The 19,022-nt window shown below is 32.9% G+C and overlaps 1 protein-coding gene and 1 long non-coding RNA gene across 3 annotated transcripts in view; one reads left to right on the top strand and one right to left on the bottom strand.

Moving 5' to 3' along the window:
• Positions 1–19,022, bottom strand: part of LOC106459950 (rho GTPase-activating protein 18-like) — a 174,724-nt gene that overhangs the window by 84,310 nt on the left and 71,392 nt on the right. The gene's annotated exons all lie outside the window — the stretch shown is intronic.
• LOC111085953 overlaps positions 17,522–19,022 on the top strand; it is a 2,173-nt gene continuing 672 nt past the window's right edge. The window contains exons 1-2 of the long non-coding RNA XR_002610724.1: positions 17,522–17,981; positions 18,156–18,353. This is a non-coding gene — a long non-coding RNA (uncharacterized LOC111085953). The remainder of the gene's footprint in view (positions 17,982–18,155; positions 18,354–19,022) is intronic.

The raw sequence follows: 19,022 nt of genomic DNA, 5'->3' as shown, positions 1-19,022 counted from the left end.
TAACCACCCACCGCCAACTCTTGGGCTACTCTTTTTTCCCAACGAATAGTGGGATTGACTGCCCCATTATAACGCCCCCACGGCTGAAAGGGCGAGCAAGTTTGACATGACAGGGATTCGAACCCGCGACCCGCACCTGGCCATGCCGGGCTGTCTTGTGGTGGTAATTAACTTTTAATGGTTGTGAAGTTGTTTTGAATCAAAGTTGTATGTGTTAAATATGTCTGTGGAGCCACGGTTTGGACATGAGGTTACACGCCAATGTAAATAGCACGTCCAAGTCTTTCTTATAAACTGCAATTAACCAGTTCAAAAATGATTTTTCTCTTTGATATAGTATTTAAGGCTGACCAAATTATACCAGTGATTACACCGGACAACAACAAAAAAGGTTCCTCTCTTACCAGAAAAATGTAACTGTTTCTGAGCAATTTGAAGATGTTGATTCTAGAAATCATGTTGAAAATTATTGATCACCTCTACATTTATTCAAAATATTCTTATATATCGTGAAAATAATACGTGATTATATTTGATGGCCTCAAGTATAACCTGCTTGCTTTGATAAGTTTCTTTCATGTTCACAGCATGAGCAACATGAATCGATGGCTTAATGCTCCCATTGTGCAAAAGTACAGCCAGCTTTCAGACTAACTTTAGATGAATCGATAAAAAGTCTCCATTCTTGAGGATGGTGTTCAGTACCTAATTCTTCCATTCTGCATCAACAGTTGCACAAAAACACAAAGTATCTTGCATGCTGTAGTGAGAAGCAGGACCTTTGATGGCGACTTTGGTAAATTGAAACTCTTGTACCTGGAGCTAATAAGTTCCACTGCTGTAAACGAAATCCAAGAAGTTCCCTATGCTGCTTTGATAGAGACAAGTCATGAATCAGATCATTTAGCTCTTTTTCTGTGATCAGATATGGCAGTTTATGTTGACGTGTCACAAGAAGAGAATTATTAGATGAAGAGGATGAATATGATTCATTATCTTCTTTGCAGGATAACTCTTTTGTTTCCCAATTCGCTGGTGGATGTGGCACTGGAAGACTATCCCCCATGAGGTACTGGTTTCATTGCAGATGCAATATGTGGATATTTAATGTATCGTTTAATTTTCTCTGAATATCCAGAAACATTGGTCATGTAAAAATAACATTCAGTTAGATGATCTTTGGGCTCATGCCATAACAAGGGAACTGCAAATGGCATACTTGCTCTTTTCTCATTCAGCCACTGTGTCAAGCCAGATGTGCAAACTGTACAACACACATGTGGAGCCCAATTTTTTTCTTGGTCCCCAATTTTACACCCAAAATAGTGGTAGTAAGCTACCTTGACCTTGTATGTGATGTTTTTACTTTGTGAAAATGTAATATATTTTCCACAAATGTAGCAGAAACTGTTTTGGTGATTTTTGCACTTTTGAGCCTTTCTTGAACTGAAGGCAGCCAGCATTTAAAATTATTTTCCACAAATGTAGCAGAAACTGTTTTGGTGATTTTTGGACTTTTGAGCCTTTCTTGAACTGAAGGCAGCCAGCATTTTAAATTATTTTCCTCAAAAATATAAAATAATGTATGTTTACAGAACTACAGTTTAAAAGACTTTAAAAAACAAAGTTTTTCAAAATTTGATTATATCGCGAGTATGATGCCAGAAAGAAGATCGGACTTTGTTTTGACAGTGCGCGGAGCGAGCGAAGTGACCAACTGAGTGAGTGAGAGGCAACTGAAAGAGAAGCGTCTGACTCCGCTCCTTTTATGCTCAGTCGAGGGACTTCCCGAATTTTCTAGCAAACTGAGCACGTGAGGGTTTCGTAATTCCTGGTCGGAGAAGGTGAGCGTGGGGATGGAGCAAAAGTGGTGCAATTCGCTACAATTATATTGAAAAGAAATAGCATATATGAACAATATATTTGGAATGCTGTCAGTGTTTGAATTTATCAAAAATGTACGACCTTTACCCATTACACTGTCCAAGTAAAAGTAATTTCACAGTATAAATCTACTGTACTAAGTTGATTGCATGGCATTTCATATAGTGCTGATAAAACATTGAGATATTACAATAACTCAAAATCTTGAAACCAGCACCATCAAATTACCTCGAATCATCTGAGTTTTCTCTAGTAGCAAACTGTTTGGTGTCCAGTGTTATCATTACTATATTTTTGGTTGTTTATAGATGTTTTTCATCGTAAACCAACTCAATGGGCTATCTGCGCCTTGTCCACTGCGGGTAATCAAACCCCGGATTTTAGCACTGCAAGCCTGTAAACTTAAAACTGGCTAACTAGGTGACGTCTATAGATGCATTATATAATACGTAACAAAAACCATTCCGCCACCATCTAAGTTTCAAGTTTCGAGTTATTTCAGCTCTCATTGGAATAACCAACTCGTGGTAAAGAATATTATCCAATGAATCTTCATATGAAAGCAGATAAGGAAGTTTGATCGACGTAAATTTTTTAGTTCACAGCTATCTATACATTTTTATTTCCCGAATGAGTGTTTGAAGTTGTTGAGCTTTCCAGATTTCATGTTCTTAACTTGGGGGAAATGGGTTTTCTGTTAATACACAAATAAAACAAAAACGGGCACAAAATGTTAAGAAAATTAAATTAAATATTGACCTTTCTCTGCTCAAAACCGATTTCCAGTTAAAGTCAAAAGTTTATTAACTCGTGTAAAAAGTATGCAACAATTATTATAGGTAAACAACATTTTATAAAAAGGCTGTAATATTTTTATAACAATTGTACACAAATAATGTTTATCGAGAACTAATATAATAATTGTAAAACAACTGTGAAGACACAACAGTTGATTAGAAATACTGTGATAATGATAACAGCGCACAAACAATATTTGACTAAAAATAATGCAATCATTGTAAAATAGCCGCTAACAAAGAGCACATGGTTAGAAATGATGTGGTACTATATCACAACTGCACATAAATAATGTTCGGTTATAACTAATGCCATGATTTTAATACAACTGTATATCATAATGCTTAGCTAGAAGTACGATTATAAATGCACACAAACAACGTTTGGATACAATTATGATTGTGCAAAACAGTTGTACACAGTCAACGTTTAAAAAAACTATTACTAGTAAGTTTATATTGTTGCATGCACACAGATGAAGGACATACCTCAAACTGAATTATGTATAACGTCTAAGAAGTCGATGTTATAATATATACACTCGTAATGTTACACCTCAAATCATAGCACGTTAAAAGCCTAATAGACTTATATTGCTGTTAGCGCATACAATGATGACATACTTCAAGTTCTTTTTGAGTTTAAACCGTACAAGTAATAAAAAATAAATAAAAAAGTACAAGAACAAGGTAGGGAAGTAGCCGGTAGGTACTGAGTCAACCTTACAAACATGTATTTACTAGCCACTGTAAGGCTGTATAGCAATGTTCAATTTAGATGTTTTTATTCAAACTTGAAGTCATGCAACTGACAGGAATTCAACATTTAGTTGTAGCTTAAAGTTATTCTTGGAAAGATTTGGTTACTTATGTAGTGACTTTTGTATGGCTTTTGTGTATTCATCCCTACCTTGTTCCTGTACTTTTTGGCATTGCCATACCTACATCATACTTAATTTAGGCAAAAATAATACTTGTTTCCTCTGTTTTTTAACAATTTCATTGAAGTAGGTTGTGTGATCATTTGCTTTATTTTTATAATTCAGTGGTAATTTATATTGTTAATATCATATCAGTTTTGTCAATTTCTTCATTGCACTTGTAGAATGGCCTCAGATATTAATATTATACCATACAATTGGCTACAATAGATTATTAATTATCACCGAAATGTTGGCTAAGAAATTTTTTCCTTACAGCGATTTAACTATTTACTTTCATATTCATAAAAATAAACCCCCTTAAATCCACAGGCGGTACTCCTATGTTCCAAAAAAACACACAAAAAAAATCACCTCAAATCATTTCTAGGTCAATAAGAACACGAGGCTTAGAGTTTTTTTTTTTTAAAAAGACACTTTCTTTTCAACGGTCTGTTACACTTTGTTATGCGTTTACTCTGAAAGAAAACTTTGATAATGTTTAAAAAAGCAATTACTTTGCATGAGTGGCTTCAAAAAAAGAGGTATGCGTAAAAATATATTTTGTTCCAGTTATAATTTATAATTAATCCCACTACATTTTTCTTGATTGCTGCATAAACTACACTACTTTTACTTATCTTGTTAATCTAAAGCAAGGGACTTGTAATCCCACAAGTGAAAAGTATCAGTCCATTACAAATACAACTTGTTAATACAAACGAAACAAAACTTGTTAGTCTAAACGAAACGAAATTCTTCAGTCCAAACGAAACTTGTCAGTCTAACACAAGGGCAACGAGTTATTTTACAGTCACAAATGATAATTCAATCGTCCAATATAGTAGAACGTAGATCACGCAGATAATATATGCAATAATATATGCAAAAGTGCTCATGGGCAGCGACTTGCGACAGAGAAGATATAGATCTAAAATGCTGATTTTAAACATCTTTGTTTTGAAACCGGTACATAACTAATAAAAAAATCAGGAAAAAACAATTGCAATAAATCGCGATTTTCATCACATTTGTAGTCCTAATAAGGGTGTTTATTTCTAAATTTTAAAGGTTTTACATCATACATCTTCTTTTAGTCCCACTACAATGATAATCTATCAGTTCCAGGAAAAGGTAAATACATTTCCAATATGAAGAAAAACTATATGTCAAACCTAAGCAAATCTTTTTCTTCTAGTCGATAAGAAGTTCATTTATCACTTGAAAATAAAGATCAATTCAGAGGATATATCAAGGATATTATGCATGTTCAACGGATTTATATACATATATATGTTATGTTTACTTCTTGAACTCAAAGCAACTGTACATTTTCAACCTAAAACAAGGGTAAGAAATCAACAGAAACGAGAGTAGCTTGCTAGTCGAAAGCAGACTTTGTTAATTACAAGAAAAAGAAATTCTTGGCCAAAGCCAAAAGTAACTTTTAAATCCAAAGCAAAAACAACTTGTCAGCTGAAAGCAAGTTTAGTTTCATAGCTCCAAGCGAAGACAATTTTATCCAAAGTAAAAATAATATATTAGTCCAAAGCGAAGATAAATTGTCCACCTGAAGCAAAGTTAAATCATCAGTAAAAAACAATCTTAACTATTCAATCTAAGGCAAAATTAATATTCCCAAAAATTATAAAGTTTCAAATGTTTCCTTCTTTTGAAGTTCTCTCTCCAAAAATCACTTAATTCGCAAAACTTTCTGTGAGAAAACTGGGTTTAGTATGAAAGAATAAACGGTTAAGAACTATTTAGCCATTTCTTCATTTTATAGCTCAAGTTTTCATAGCGAAAATTGGCGTAGGGGAAAATTAAGAGAAGTGTACAGATGTACTTGATGCTTTTAGTGATTAGACTTCAAGTAAAAATCATTTTATCTAATTTTTTATTTATATGTGTTCATGAAACTAAATGAAATCTTTTTTTTGTTCACTTCAGGTTTAAAGAAAATGATTATTGCGATCTTTCTAGTATTAAAATGAAATCATATGCGATAAAGCTTAATGCAAGTAAAGCTATATGTATATATTGTTTAACAAATTCAAGAAATATGCATAGAAGTGCTGTGTTGTTCGTTTATGTTGTTTCAGTAATCGTACAATAAATACTTATTAATAAATGATGGTATTATGATATTAGCCCCCCCGTGGCACAGCGGAATGCCTGCGGACTTACAACGCTAGAAACCGGGTTTTGATACCCGTGGTGAACAGAGCACAGATAGCCCTTTGTGTAGCTTTGTGCTTAACTACAAACAACCAAAGTATGATATTAATGGGGAAATTTCAGGAGCGTTTGAGACAATCACTTCATAACGGACCCGTTAGTAACACGGGGAACACATAAATGTATAACTTCAATCCACATTACTAAAATCAAAACGTCAGTGTCGTCTATTTTAACATAAAACTATGCTCAATCACGTTTTCCCTAACTCAAAATTTCAAATTTAATTGTATTAGACATTGTTAAAAAGCCGATAAAACCATAAGAACATTGAATGCCTAAATATGTATTTGTGGTGGATCGAACTTCAGTATGACTGATCTAAACGAAACGGTTCCAGAAACAAATATTCAGTTTGGCTAGGGAGGCGTTAAAATTTCGAAATAGTGACAAAATACGTCAGAATGACGTTTGGTTTCTGACAATATCCTACTCCTATTCCAAATGTCAGCCTCAAATTGTTTTCAAATCCCATAAAAAGACTATAAAGTGAAATTTAGACGGTTGTGATTTAAACCTACATCATAAGTTTATTATCCACAACATAATACAATTGTACAATGAAATAAGACTTTTATCTTTATATTTAACCCTTTCCGTTTCAGGTTTTTTTTTTTTTTGGAAATTAGCTCAAAATTTCGTTGCAATACATGATAACATGCGAATAAATTCGGGCAAACATTTTTTAAAACATGGAGGGTTCCCGAGTTATTTCTGGTAGATCACGGAAGGGGTTAGAAAGAAAGTTGTCATTAAAAAAAAAATACTTTTATACGAAACAGAGAACATGGTGACTTGTCCTTTGAAGTGTAAAATTGGTTTTACAGTGCCTATTAACCTTAAAAGAAAACGAAGCCAAAATGGTTTCCAACTCAAAATTAAGTCTTATTTATCAGAAACAGATCCTGCCTTTCTTAAATGAAGGTTTATAAGACTTCCTCGTTTCTAAAAATATGACCCTGTAGAACGTAATGATACAGTTAACGTTACTGTGTTATCAACCAGTGGTGAAGATTATGATGCATAAATTACCGTAACCTCGTTTTTTTTGTGTGTCTTTAGCAGGAGTAAGGTGGGTTCGGCTGTCATATTGTAACTTGAGTCTTTTCAGATGTGTATAAAAAGAGGATATTCTTCCATGTTAAGACACTTTGCATTTTACAATCAAACTATCTTGAAACAAAAAGTGTAAATAACTACGGTAAGTTTTTTTTTATTTTCATTTTGGTTTTCATACTATCGGAATCGATAATAAGTATACAACGATATAACGGACTGGAACGGAATTAGTACAAAGTGTGTGTGAAGGGATATAGGCTAATGAGTGACATGACATTAGGTTAAGAAGAAAACCGAGAATATTTCTAAAATGCGCCATAAAAAATGTATAGACATAATGAACAGTCACAGGAACTTGTCAAAGCAAACAGCAAATAACTGAAACTAATGTACATTTAGCGAGAATTATGTTGAGACAAATGGATTTAATTAAATAAATTTTGTAGAACATTATAGATACTTTATGTTCAACTTATCACCCGATGGGTCAGAGGTAAGTTTACGGATTTACAAAGCTAAAATCCGGGGTTCGATTCTCCGCGGTGGACAGAGTTCATATAGCCCGTTGTGCAGCTTTTCACTAAAAAACCAACAACAGTAAGATATTCTGTTGTTACTAGATGGTGTAGATCTTAGCTGAAGTTCCCTATCTAACCGGCAGATATTTCACCTGCTCATAATATGACCGATAATGGGCAGAGGAAATAAGGTTAAAACAGTTTTTTTTTTTTTCACTTTAGCAGATGGGTTTTTTATGGTGTAAAAATGATTAAACTAAGCTCAAGTTGATATTTTCATTCTATCTCCGAGTTTAAGACTCATCTGATAATCATCATGTAATTTTACTTGCCCACCGTTTGGATAAGATTAAAAGTAGGACTAGTACTATTTCAATGAACTAAATTAGTAAAATAAAAGACTATATACAAACTTATTCAATTTTACATAGTGCAGAGGATAATATTTAATACATATGAGCTGCACTGACTATACATTTTTCATAAAAAGTAGAACGCTGCAACAACCGATTAAAGTAAACAGAACACTTAATCTACGAATGGTAAGGTGTACACATTAACACAAAAGTTTATGCCTCATATTAAAATTAAATGTGATCAGCACTGCTACATAAAATTAAGTTTTGTTAATTTGAAGTTAAGAGAAAATGTGACTGTCTGTTAGACATAATTAGTTGCCACGGTGTCTCTTCAATACATGACTAAGAAAGTTAAGTATTATTAAAATATATTCTGGGCCCAGTTCTTACCGAGCTATGTCGCTGCGTTTACAAAATTACCGTTACTTCAATATGGTAAAACTGTAATACTTTTTCCTTCTGTTTCACAGAGTTGTAGAACTATGAAGATCCTGTGCCACACTGTGCTGATTGTTCTCATTCTAGTTATATGTGTTCAGCTGTCACACGCTGATTTGATTAAGAAACTGGTAAAGCTTGGAGTAGCCGGTGCTTTAATCGCTGGAGCAGTTACTCCTAGTGTGCTACCAATCCCTATCCCCATCGCTTACTCTAGTGAACAGTAAGAAAATACCTTACTTTTATCATTTAAATCATACCTGTTGCCTAAATGTAACTTCTCTGAATTTCAGTATTTTTTGTTGCAGAAACAACACCGGAAGTCTTATGCTAAAAACATATTGTTTTTTTAAATATAAACGGCATTAAAACGTCTGTTTATGTTGTATATTTTAACACACTAAAAGAATGTTTTTAAATGACTTATCTTACCCAACATTACACTACTTCTTGCAAGTTAAAATATAAATTAAACGTTTATGAAAATACATATATATTTAAAGAAAATGGTATTTCAGTCTATTAGAATTGCGTGTTTATGATAAACTACGGTATCATAATTGCCCGACGGCTAGAATAGTAATTTGCGTTTTGCAAATTTTATGTGTGTAACAAGTTTGACAAAATTTTCTCTTTCTCCCTAGATTAAGATTATTTGAGCTATATTAACCCTCTTTACAGTTGTTTCATTTAAAAACAAAAAGTTATTTTTCTGTTGTTGTTGTTTTTTCTTCACCCTTGATTCATTGGCGCCACTTGTTTACTTCTTTCAGGACTTATCATGACTATGGCGGCTATGGAGGATATGGCGGTTACGGTGGCTACAACGGTTGGGTGTGATAGTTTAGAAAGTTTCAATATGGTGATAATTTGCAAAACTTACCTGACTCTCGTTGTTCGAGTATAACGGGTTTGCATTATAAATATGTTTGATCAAATTTTACTATAAATTAAACAAAACTTTACAGATCTTTGAAATAAAATTACAAAACATTATAAACATGCATTTGTTTGTTTTTGTTTTAGAGCAATACCACACTGGCTATCAGCTGAGTCCATTTTAGCATTTTAAGTCCGTTAACTAACTGCTATCCCACCAGGGGACCATGTGATCGTACTTTTGTTTATTCGTAATATAAAGACAACTACATATTATATGAGACTGCCAAAGCTAAGAGACACAAGCTAATTAAAAATTGTTAATTCAAAAAGGGGTATAGGGGTCGTCAAAAAGTGCAGAAACAAGTTCAATCAAAATGCGTATATTATATTTTTAAGCCCACAACTGGGAACTCTAAAAATGTAAACAAACTAGGCTGGAAATAGTGTATACATTATTCTCTCAAGCTATAAATCCTTATTTTGACTCCACTAGAATTGATAAGTAATGTAGACATGGAGTCAAAATAGTGACCTGTAACTTGAGAAAATAATGTAGACACTATTTCCAGGCTAGTTTGTTTACATTTTTAGATTTCTCAGTTGTGGGCTTGAAAATATAATCTTTGCATTTTGATTTAACTTGTTTCTGTACTTTTTAATGATCCCTATTCCAGTTTTTAAATTAACAATTTTTAATTATCTTGTTTCTTAAGTTATTTTTTTATGTCCATGAATGGAGAATGAATTTTAAGCTACATACGTGCATACCCATTCAGTTGAACGTTACAAGTTTTTCAACAGTTTACTGCTGCATTGGCTTTTTTTTTTTCATCCAACCATTACTTACTGAGCCAGCTGGTTTCGTGCCTGAAGTTTCGTGTAAACACGCGTTTAACAAGCGAGGCCCGAAAAGTCAGTAGAATAAATCACCGCTCACAAGAGTAGAAAAATCTGCTATTGGTAATCGTTTACTGTTACAAAACTCACTTTAATAGTCAATTCTTGAGGCCGAAAAAAAGAATGTGATTGAATTAATTTTGAAACTACCCGATGACATACTCAGTACTGCATTCATTACTACTGTCCAGGTTTCAGTAAAATATCCGTAGCCGTTTTTTCTATAGCGGCTTGTAAAACTTTAATCATTAATAATAAGGCTGGATACACTGTTATAAAATATAAATACTGCTTATTCTAATAAAACAAAGCGTTTCTGATTAGTATAAAATGGAGCAGTTCCAACTAGTAGAGCGGTGCTTTAGTGGTTTCTACATTTCTGCGATGCTTGAATGGCTTCGAAGAGCTTATGTTGGTAGTGAAGAAGAACTTAGAAAATGGTAGAGGGTGGAAATCTCGACTTTCAAGAATAAACTTAAAAATAGCCTTACAACATTTGCAGGAGTTCATTTAGTAGCTATGCACTGAGGTTAGCGCAGTATACCTAGCCGTTTTTACTGTAGACTTCGGTGCTTGAATGGCTTCGAAGAACTTGGCCAGTAGCGATAAAAAAACGTATAAAATCACTACTTCTCTTTCAAGAATTTTAATAAAAATAGTCCTATGACGTGCGCAGGAGTTTTATAATAGTTTTTTTTTTCAGGTTTGAATATAATATTCATAGCCGTTTTTTTGTAGGCTTGTGAAACAAAATTTTAATGATAATATGAAGACATAACTAGTTTTTTTATGGGTAAATAATAATCTCTTTCTCTGATTTAAATTTACTGGAATCTAACTAGACTTAGAACCGTTTCAGTGATTTTGAAAGCAGTAATAAACAAAAATTTGTATCAGGAAATCGTATTTACTCCCATGTAAATACAGATACAAAGTATTTTTTAATCAACACGTTCGAGAATCTGTAAGAACACCTACTCTGTATTATACACGGTTTTATTGGGTGAAAACCCAATGTGACTTCAAGAGGTGTAGCTGAGTGCGACTTTGGGTAGGATATGCATGGTTTCGCTATAGGATAAGCAATGTTGTGAAGGAATCATCAAGGGCACAGTGTCATCTTGCTGAATGAGGTGATAGTATTAATCGCATTTTATAGCATTCAGTGAAAATAATTGATAAAGAATTATTATGTAAAATACTAGCAATAATTAGAATATTTGCAATATTGACAGTATTTTCGTTTACATATTTACCATCACCAATAAAATCATGGACCCATTATCAATTTGGTGCATAAACAGTGTTGAAAAGTGTGTTTAAAAAGCCTTTTGCATCACACTACCTATGAACCGTCAAAAACTATCAAATATAGTAATGATACATGCTGTCCACAGCGCCTTGATTTCGGCTGTTATTGTCAAGTTATTTGTCGATTTGCGTGTTAAAATGTTTTTCATAGCTTATTCAACTCTCTGTATTTATACACAATGTATAGTTGACTATAAATACACACCTACAACTTAACAGGTGAAACTGACCACTAGTTGGATAATGATCTTGTTAATAAAACACCAATGTAAGGAAGCCATTTTATATCAATTCATAAAGCTATATGAATATTATATTTTCTCATTTGATAAACAATATTATGCATTTGTGTTTAGTAAACAATATACACGCAGGTAAGCACAGTAGAGAGACTGCTTGAATATCAATCAGAATATAAGCTTGTGTATGGATGCTAATATATTCCTCTTAATATAGGAACTATGATATGTCAATTTTGAGGTATGAATTTGTACTTATAATATTGTTTTTCTTATCCAGATGCTAATAAATAAATGTTTATGTGCAGATATACAGATATTGATTGCGTATGTTATTTCACAGTGAATGTATGTATCATGCTAATACAAGGTTCTGTATGTTTACAGAACGACTACATTTTCAAATATTTCTCCCAATTGATATTGACATGCGAATAAAAAGCAAAGTTTTAAGTTGAACATTCTGAAAAAAAACAAAACAAGGAATCATCACATTGAGACCTCTAATGTGTATCAGTGTTTTTGCATAACAGCATGAAACACATAGATTTGTCTCAAGCTTCAAGCATGCACTGTAATACTAGTTTATCACCTTTGCATTTAGCACAATAAGTGAATCATATGCCTTGAATACAATTATACGCGAGATTCCCAAAATAATAAATATACATTGGGCACACAAGAATCGGTTCTTTTTTATATATGAATAACAAAGAACTGTAACAAACAAGAAGAGCTTTTTCGAGACACATATACATTATTTAATTATAGTTACACTTGAAAATTTATCATCAAGAAGAGCGTAAACACCGCAAGTGTAATTAAAGTATATTTACCTTTAATTATGTTATTAATTAATGTTGTGACGGATCTTTTATTATACATTATTTGTTTAAATTAAATCTATATTTAGAAATATACATAACTTACAAGTTAAATATGTATTGCAAAACTCCCGCCTATTTTCTAAAGTTGTAGAAAATTCTAGAGTGTAAGAATCAACAATATATGTGTGTACGTATACGCTAGTGTTAGCTCAGTGTTGTTACGAAGTTGCGAGAAACTCTCCACACGCCTATAAATATAACCAACGTGATGCGCCAAAAAACAACAACAAAAAACACAGTATCTATTATTGGTTTGCTATAGTTCGTGTGCTATAAACTTCGCAGGCTATAACCGTGATTGTTATAACGCTTCTTAATCGGAAATCTTAAGATATTTGACCAGGAACATTTATAAATTTTGAACATTACAAACCATTATAACTTCAGTGAATTCACATCGGACTTTAGTACTTTTACGAAAACATTACCTAACGTCATCGGTGGAAAAAAATTGGCGTGTGATCAGTGAAGACCACAGAACTATTAACTATTAAGTGAATGATACCTACATAAACTCGAAATTAACTCGCTTATCGTGAATCCTCGATAAGACATAAAGGAAGTTACAGACCAGAAAGAACACTCGGTATTGTTTGTAAGTTTGTAAAACTTTTGTATATAAATCATTGTTTGTAGTAACTATTTGTAATAACCGTTATTGTAGATTGTATTATTGTTTGTATATTAAAACATATTTGTATAAAACAAAGAAAACTGTGTGTATCAATCTTGTTGGCAAATATCATAAATTGGATACATATCGGCATTTATTTAACTACTAAATCCAAAGTACAATTCAACTCAGTTTCAGACCATTCGAAATTGTAATACATAACAATGTTTCTCAAATATTCATTCAGTGAGCAGAGAAAAGAATAAACTGTTTAAGAAATGAGACTTTAAAAATTTCTGTCAATCGGCTGCTAAGTTACAGAGGCATATCCAGACATATCAATTTTGAAATTATAAGATGCTTTTTAACCCTCTTGTTACAAAGATACCAAACACATAAATGTAGCCAACTTTTACAAGGGGTAAGTGAATTATAATTCTTCTAAAAGATTGTAAAACGGTTTTAATAATGAAATGGTATACTTATGCCATTAAACAACATTAAGGTTTGGTACATTCCCCACATTGATGATCAAAAGGTCAACATTATGAATTGATAAAAAAAACATGCCTCCCAAACAGTAATACTGCTGGATTATGAAGCATGAAGAAGTGGCTATAATATGGGTACATTGATTACGTAATCTTCAAATAAAAATCAATATCGTTATTTATTACATGAACTAAGATGACAGAGACCATCACGTGTTGTGTAATAAAATGGCATAAAGTTAATTACACATTGTCAGATAAAACTTTTCAAATTACGGTAATCGTAGTTTCAAATTTTTAACCGCAGGTAAGTAACTTAACTCAGATCATGTAGAGGTTGGGAACACAATACGTTAGTACCAATGAGATACGATTGTTTGTTTGTTATGGATTTCGCGCAAAGCTACACGAGGACTATCTGCACTAGCCGTCCCTAATTTAGCAGTGTAAGACTAGAGGGAAGGCAGCTAGTCATCACCACCCACCGCCAACGTTTGGGCTATTCTTTTACCAACGAATAGTGGGATTGACCGTCACATTGTAACACCCCACGGCTGATTGTTTCTTGTTTTTAATTATGCACAAAGCTACACAAGGGCTATCTGTGCTCTGCCCACCACGGGTATCGAAACCCGGTTTCTAGCGTTGTAAGTCCGCAGACATACCGCTGTACCACTGGGGGGCCTCACGGCTGAAAGGGCAAGCATGTTTGGTGGGACGTGGATTCGAACCCGCGACCCGCAAATTGCGAGTCGAGCGCCCTATCCACCTGGCCATGCCGGGCCCTAATGAGATACACCTGGAAGGACAACACAAGTCAAATGGCTTGGTATTTATTATATAAAATCACATATTTGTATTTATAAAACTATTTTCTATGATAGCTTGCACCTGTTTCGAATTTTTACTGTCATATAATATGAGATTTCAAGTTCAAAATAACGCAGAAAAATATTTTAGTCTTACTTCCATCAATATCACAATAATGTTGTATTGTTAACTACCATCTTCTACAAACTTATAAAATTTTTTCTTAAACTAAGAACAAACTCTAAAGCTCCAAATTTTTGTTCACTACCGATGCACCATTTTACTTAGTTAAATGCTCATTCCTCTTTCTGTCTAAGACTTAACGAATTTTAATATAAAAATATTTTTTTTTTTTGCAAACATTAAGTATGATGTAGGGATGGCAATGCCAAAAAGTACAAAAACAAGGTGGGGTTGAATACACAAAAACCATACAAAAATCACTACATAAGTAACCAAATCTTTCCTAGAATAACTTTTATCTACAACTTAATGTTGAATTACTGTCAGTTGCATGGATCTAGGTTTGAATGAAATCATTTCAGTTGAATAGCGCTATACAGTTTTACAGTGACTGATAACCATAAGCTTGTTTTGTTTGTTTGAATCAGTTGAATAGCACTATACAGTTTTACAGTGACTGATAACCATAAGCTTGTTTTGTTTGTTGGAATTTATGCACAAAACTACACAATGGGCTATCTGTGCTATGCTTACCACGGGTATCGAAACCCGGTTTTTAGCGTTGTATGTCCGTAGACATGCCACTGGGGGGGGGGGCATAAGCTTGTAAGATTGACTCGGTAATTACTGGCTACCTATGTAGGGATTTTGTATGGTTTTGTGTATTCATCCATATCTTGTTTCTGTACTTTTGGGCATTGACATCCCTACATCATACTTAATTTTTGCCCCCAAAAATTATTATTTGTTCACCTATTTTTTTATACAGTTTATTTGAAGTAGGTTGATAAGTGAACATTTGTTTTATTTCTATAATTCAATGGTAATATATATTGTTAATGTCATATCAGTTTCTCTAATTTAGGGTTATATTGGGAGCCGTTGAAGCTGGAATGGTTCCTCCTGGACGGACAAGTACCGCAGAGCGCTGGACTGACGTTAAGGGGATATTTACAGAACCCACGCCTCTCAACTTCACCCCAACTCACTGCATGTGCATACAATCAACTCCACCACATACTAGGGTCATGTTGATTAATAAGGAGGGAATCATATAGATACCAAGCAATGAAGTATGCTACCATGCATATACACATAGCTGCCAGGCTCGGCCTCACTGAAAATTTGAAGAAAAGTAGACCGCTATATAATGTATTGTTTTGATAATTAAGAAACTGGTGTTTTTAAACTCAGACATCAATAACATGTACACAGATCTGTCAGTTGTATAAATACCTGATATCCTTGATACCTTGAATATTAATTTAAATGATTCTAATTTTTTGGCTAGTGTGGGAGAAGGAAAAAGAAAGATGAACACTTTGGCTCTTTAACTAATTCCCAGCTTCTACTTTAGCAACACTTTTCAATGATATTAGGAGTCTCACAAGCTGTGATACACTGGATAATGGCAATTAGGTGCTCAGATAAAGCTATAACTCAACTTTAGCAGCCATTTGTAAACATCATAGAATAATAGATTGAAGACGACAACCAGTTTTTTCTCGGCCCATCCCTATATACTGAACACTACCGTGCTTAGTGATATGTTCGACATAATGTCTGGCTGTGATAATAAGATGAAAGAGTTTAGATGGATTCTTCCATAGGTGCATCCATTGACTGTTTATTTTTTTTATCTGTTCCTGATACAATTTTAAAACCTATAATGCATACTTTATCAAACAAAGCTACCGATTTTCATTAAATTTACATCTTGGAGAAATGTGTCTTACAGAAATTTAAACTAGTTCCTTCAGCAACGTGAGTTATCCACTATCCTATTGTGAAATAACTTATCTCAGAGAATTCGTTGCATATATTATGAATCGCAACAGGTTTTTTTTTATTTAGTGCAATTTCTGGCTATATGTATCCTAGTAAATACTGAACTGGTTCATGTGTAATATGAAGACCAGTCCTTACGATGACGATTTTAATAGCTAACCAGTTCCATAAACTGTAATTTTCCTTCCCCCCCCCCCAAACAAATTAGTAATGATGACTAAAAGTAGCACTGTAAAAATAATTTCACTTTTGTCATTAAACGAAAACTGGACCAAAGAATTGATATTACCAAATCTTCGCTATATTTCACAATCCATGAGGTATACTAATAGGATAACATTATGGAAAGAAACTGTAAAGTAGTATAAAGTGAGAATTTCTGAATATCGTCAACTTTTTGGACTAATACTTGTAAAGAAGAGTTAACTAATAATAACAATTCATAACGATGTAATGTGGTTAGATATGGCAATGCTGTAATAATATATATATATTGACATCAAAGAACAATAAACATTGTACGTTCATAAGTTAGATAAGAAAAATAGATTAAAAAATAATTTTAACACATTAAAATAATGACAAAAACATTGATACATTCATTGTATTGAAGTTACAGAAATAAGTTATAGGTTTGAATGCAACTTCCCACCATTGTATTCAAAAGGGATAAGACTTTTTCTCTGTCGTATATATTATCAAATAGAATTGTTTTTGTCATTTATCTCTTCAGTCAGAAGCTATATATATATATAATGTATATACATGTATCATTAATAAATGCTATATATACGTACGATTCACCTTGACTGCAGTATGATGTGACCGCTTCTGTGTTCTATAAGCAGAGTTTTGACGCTGTAAATCTGACTTTATCGTGTGTCAATGCTTTCTGTCAGAAGTCGAACATGCAGGTGTGAATACTACTTAATATAAGAATAAATTATTAGGGACGCCGACATGTCTTTTTTTTTTTAACTGTGCGTCAGTAGATTTTCTTTATTTTGTAATATATATTTTGTATAGAGTAACTGATGTATTATATAACATTGAGTGGGATTTGAATATATTTACATACTGACAACTGAATTCACGGAAATGAAGTTCCTGAAAAGGAAAACTAAACGCAAGATGAATTTTAATTTATATATTCACTGATTAAAGTTATCGCTATCGTTTGAAAAATGTTAAAATCAACAAACACAATTCCGGAAGTAAAGTATTAGGAGCTTTCCCTTAAGGGCAATTACCTAACACTAACCTCAAAACTGGGTCAACCATTTAAAGTAATGTCGATGAAAACGCTGTTACAGGTATGACACAATATGGTTAAAATTACCCTCCAATAAAGGCTTTCTCTGAACACGCCTCTTAACTGCAGGCCCAAACAACCGTATTTGACGGAAGGAGGAAGCAAATCGAAAGGAGGAGCTTAACAATCCTTGGCGATCTGGGAGTATTAAAAGCAAAGCCACCTTATTCAGGAAATGTCTTCTATCCAAAGCTTGCCTAGAAATAGCTACAGTAATCTTGGAACACATATTCACTTTTGTTTTTGTTGTCGTTTTTTAATTTTCGAATAGTGAAGTCGGTGAAGCGTGATATCGCATTAACAAGACGATTGTGATTTATTAGTGCTTTCTTCAGGATTAACAAGCCCCAAATAGGTAAGTTAGTTACTTTTACCTTCTCGTTTAAATGGTTACTCTGAAACTTATAATTTCATGACATCATTTTTCAGAATCTTGCCTTTAATATACATTAATGTATGTATATTACCTAAACCACAGGTAGCCTAATGTTCCAATATTAATCTGATTCCTGACTCTTGTCTCGTGCAGTTCTTCGACCATGAAACTTTTCAGCTACGCACTCTTGATTGGTATTCTTCTGGCCTTCGCTGTTCAAGATTCTGAGGCTCACGTAAAGAAACTGTTGAAACTTGGGTTAGTAGGAGCTTTGTTAGCCCCAAAGGTGTTGCCACTTCCAATTCCCATCCCCATCCCCATCGCTATCACTTCTTATAAGGAATACACGCCGTAAGAAAATCTTCGTTTAATATTTTAGTAGTGTAGTTTGTTTGCAATAGTACTTTTTAATACGAAATTGGATAAAAATGCTTTGTTTTCATAATGAGTTAGGCAGGTATATTAAATTGTAAAATAACATATTAAGGGTGCTTGAGCATTATATGCTGTAAATAACAAATTTATAAAATTAAAGTAAATATCGGGACAATCTATATAAGTTTCACTTTTCCATATTCTTGAACAAATATTATATGATTTTCAGATAAAGTATTTGGTTGTTAAAATTAAATGTCATAAAAGATGTCTAAAATGTTACATGACACAGATAATTTTCATGCATATAGTCATTTATGTTAGAATGAGAACAATACTCTTAAAAAGTCTTTCAATAGTATTTAATTAATAACTACATTTTGTTTTAATGTCATTATTCACACGAAATTTCAATAAAATTTTAAATAAAAATTTATCCTGAGACTAGAAATTTATATTGTTGTTAAATATAACAATTCAATTCCATGCTTTTAAAAATACAAAATATACAATGCTTGTCTGCAGTTTTAGCGTTAACACATAAATGAAAACTCATATATATATACATACATATATATATATACATACATATATATATATATAGATACCATTATGTCAATTCTACAGGTATTTTTTTTGTATATA

This window comes from Limulus polyphemus, unplaced genomic scaffold (assembly GCF_000517525.1).
Source record: "Limulus polyphemus unplaced genomic scaffold, Limulus_polyphemus-2.1.2 Scaffold31, whole genome shotgun sequence".
Taxonomy (NCBI): domain Eukaryota; kingdom Metazoa; phylum Arthropoda; class Merostomata; order Xiphosura; family Limulidae; genus Limulus; species Limulus polyphemus.
This window is presented reverse-complemented; position numbering and strand designations above follow the sequence as displayed.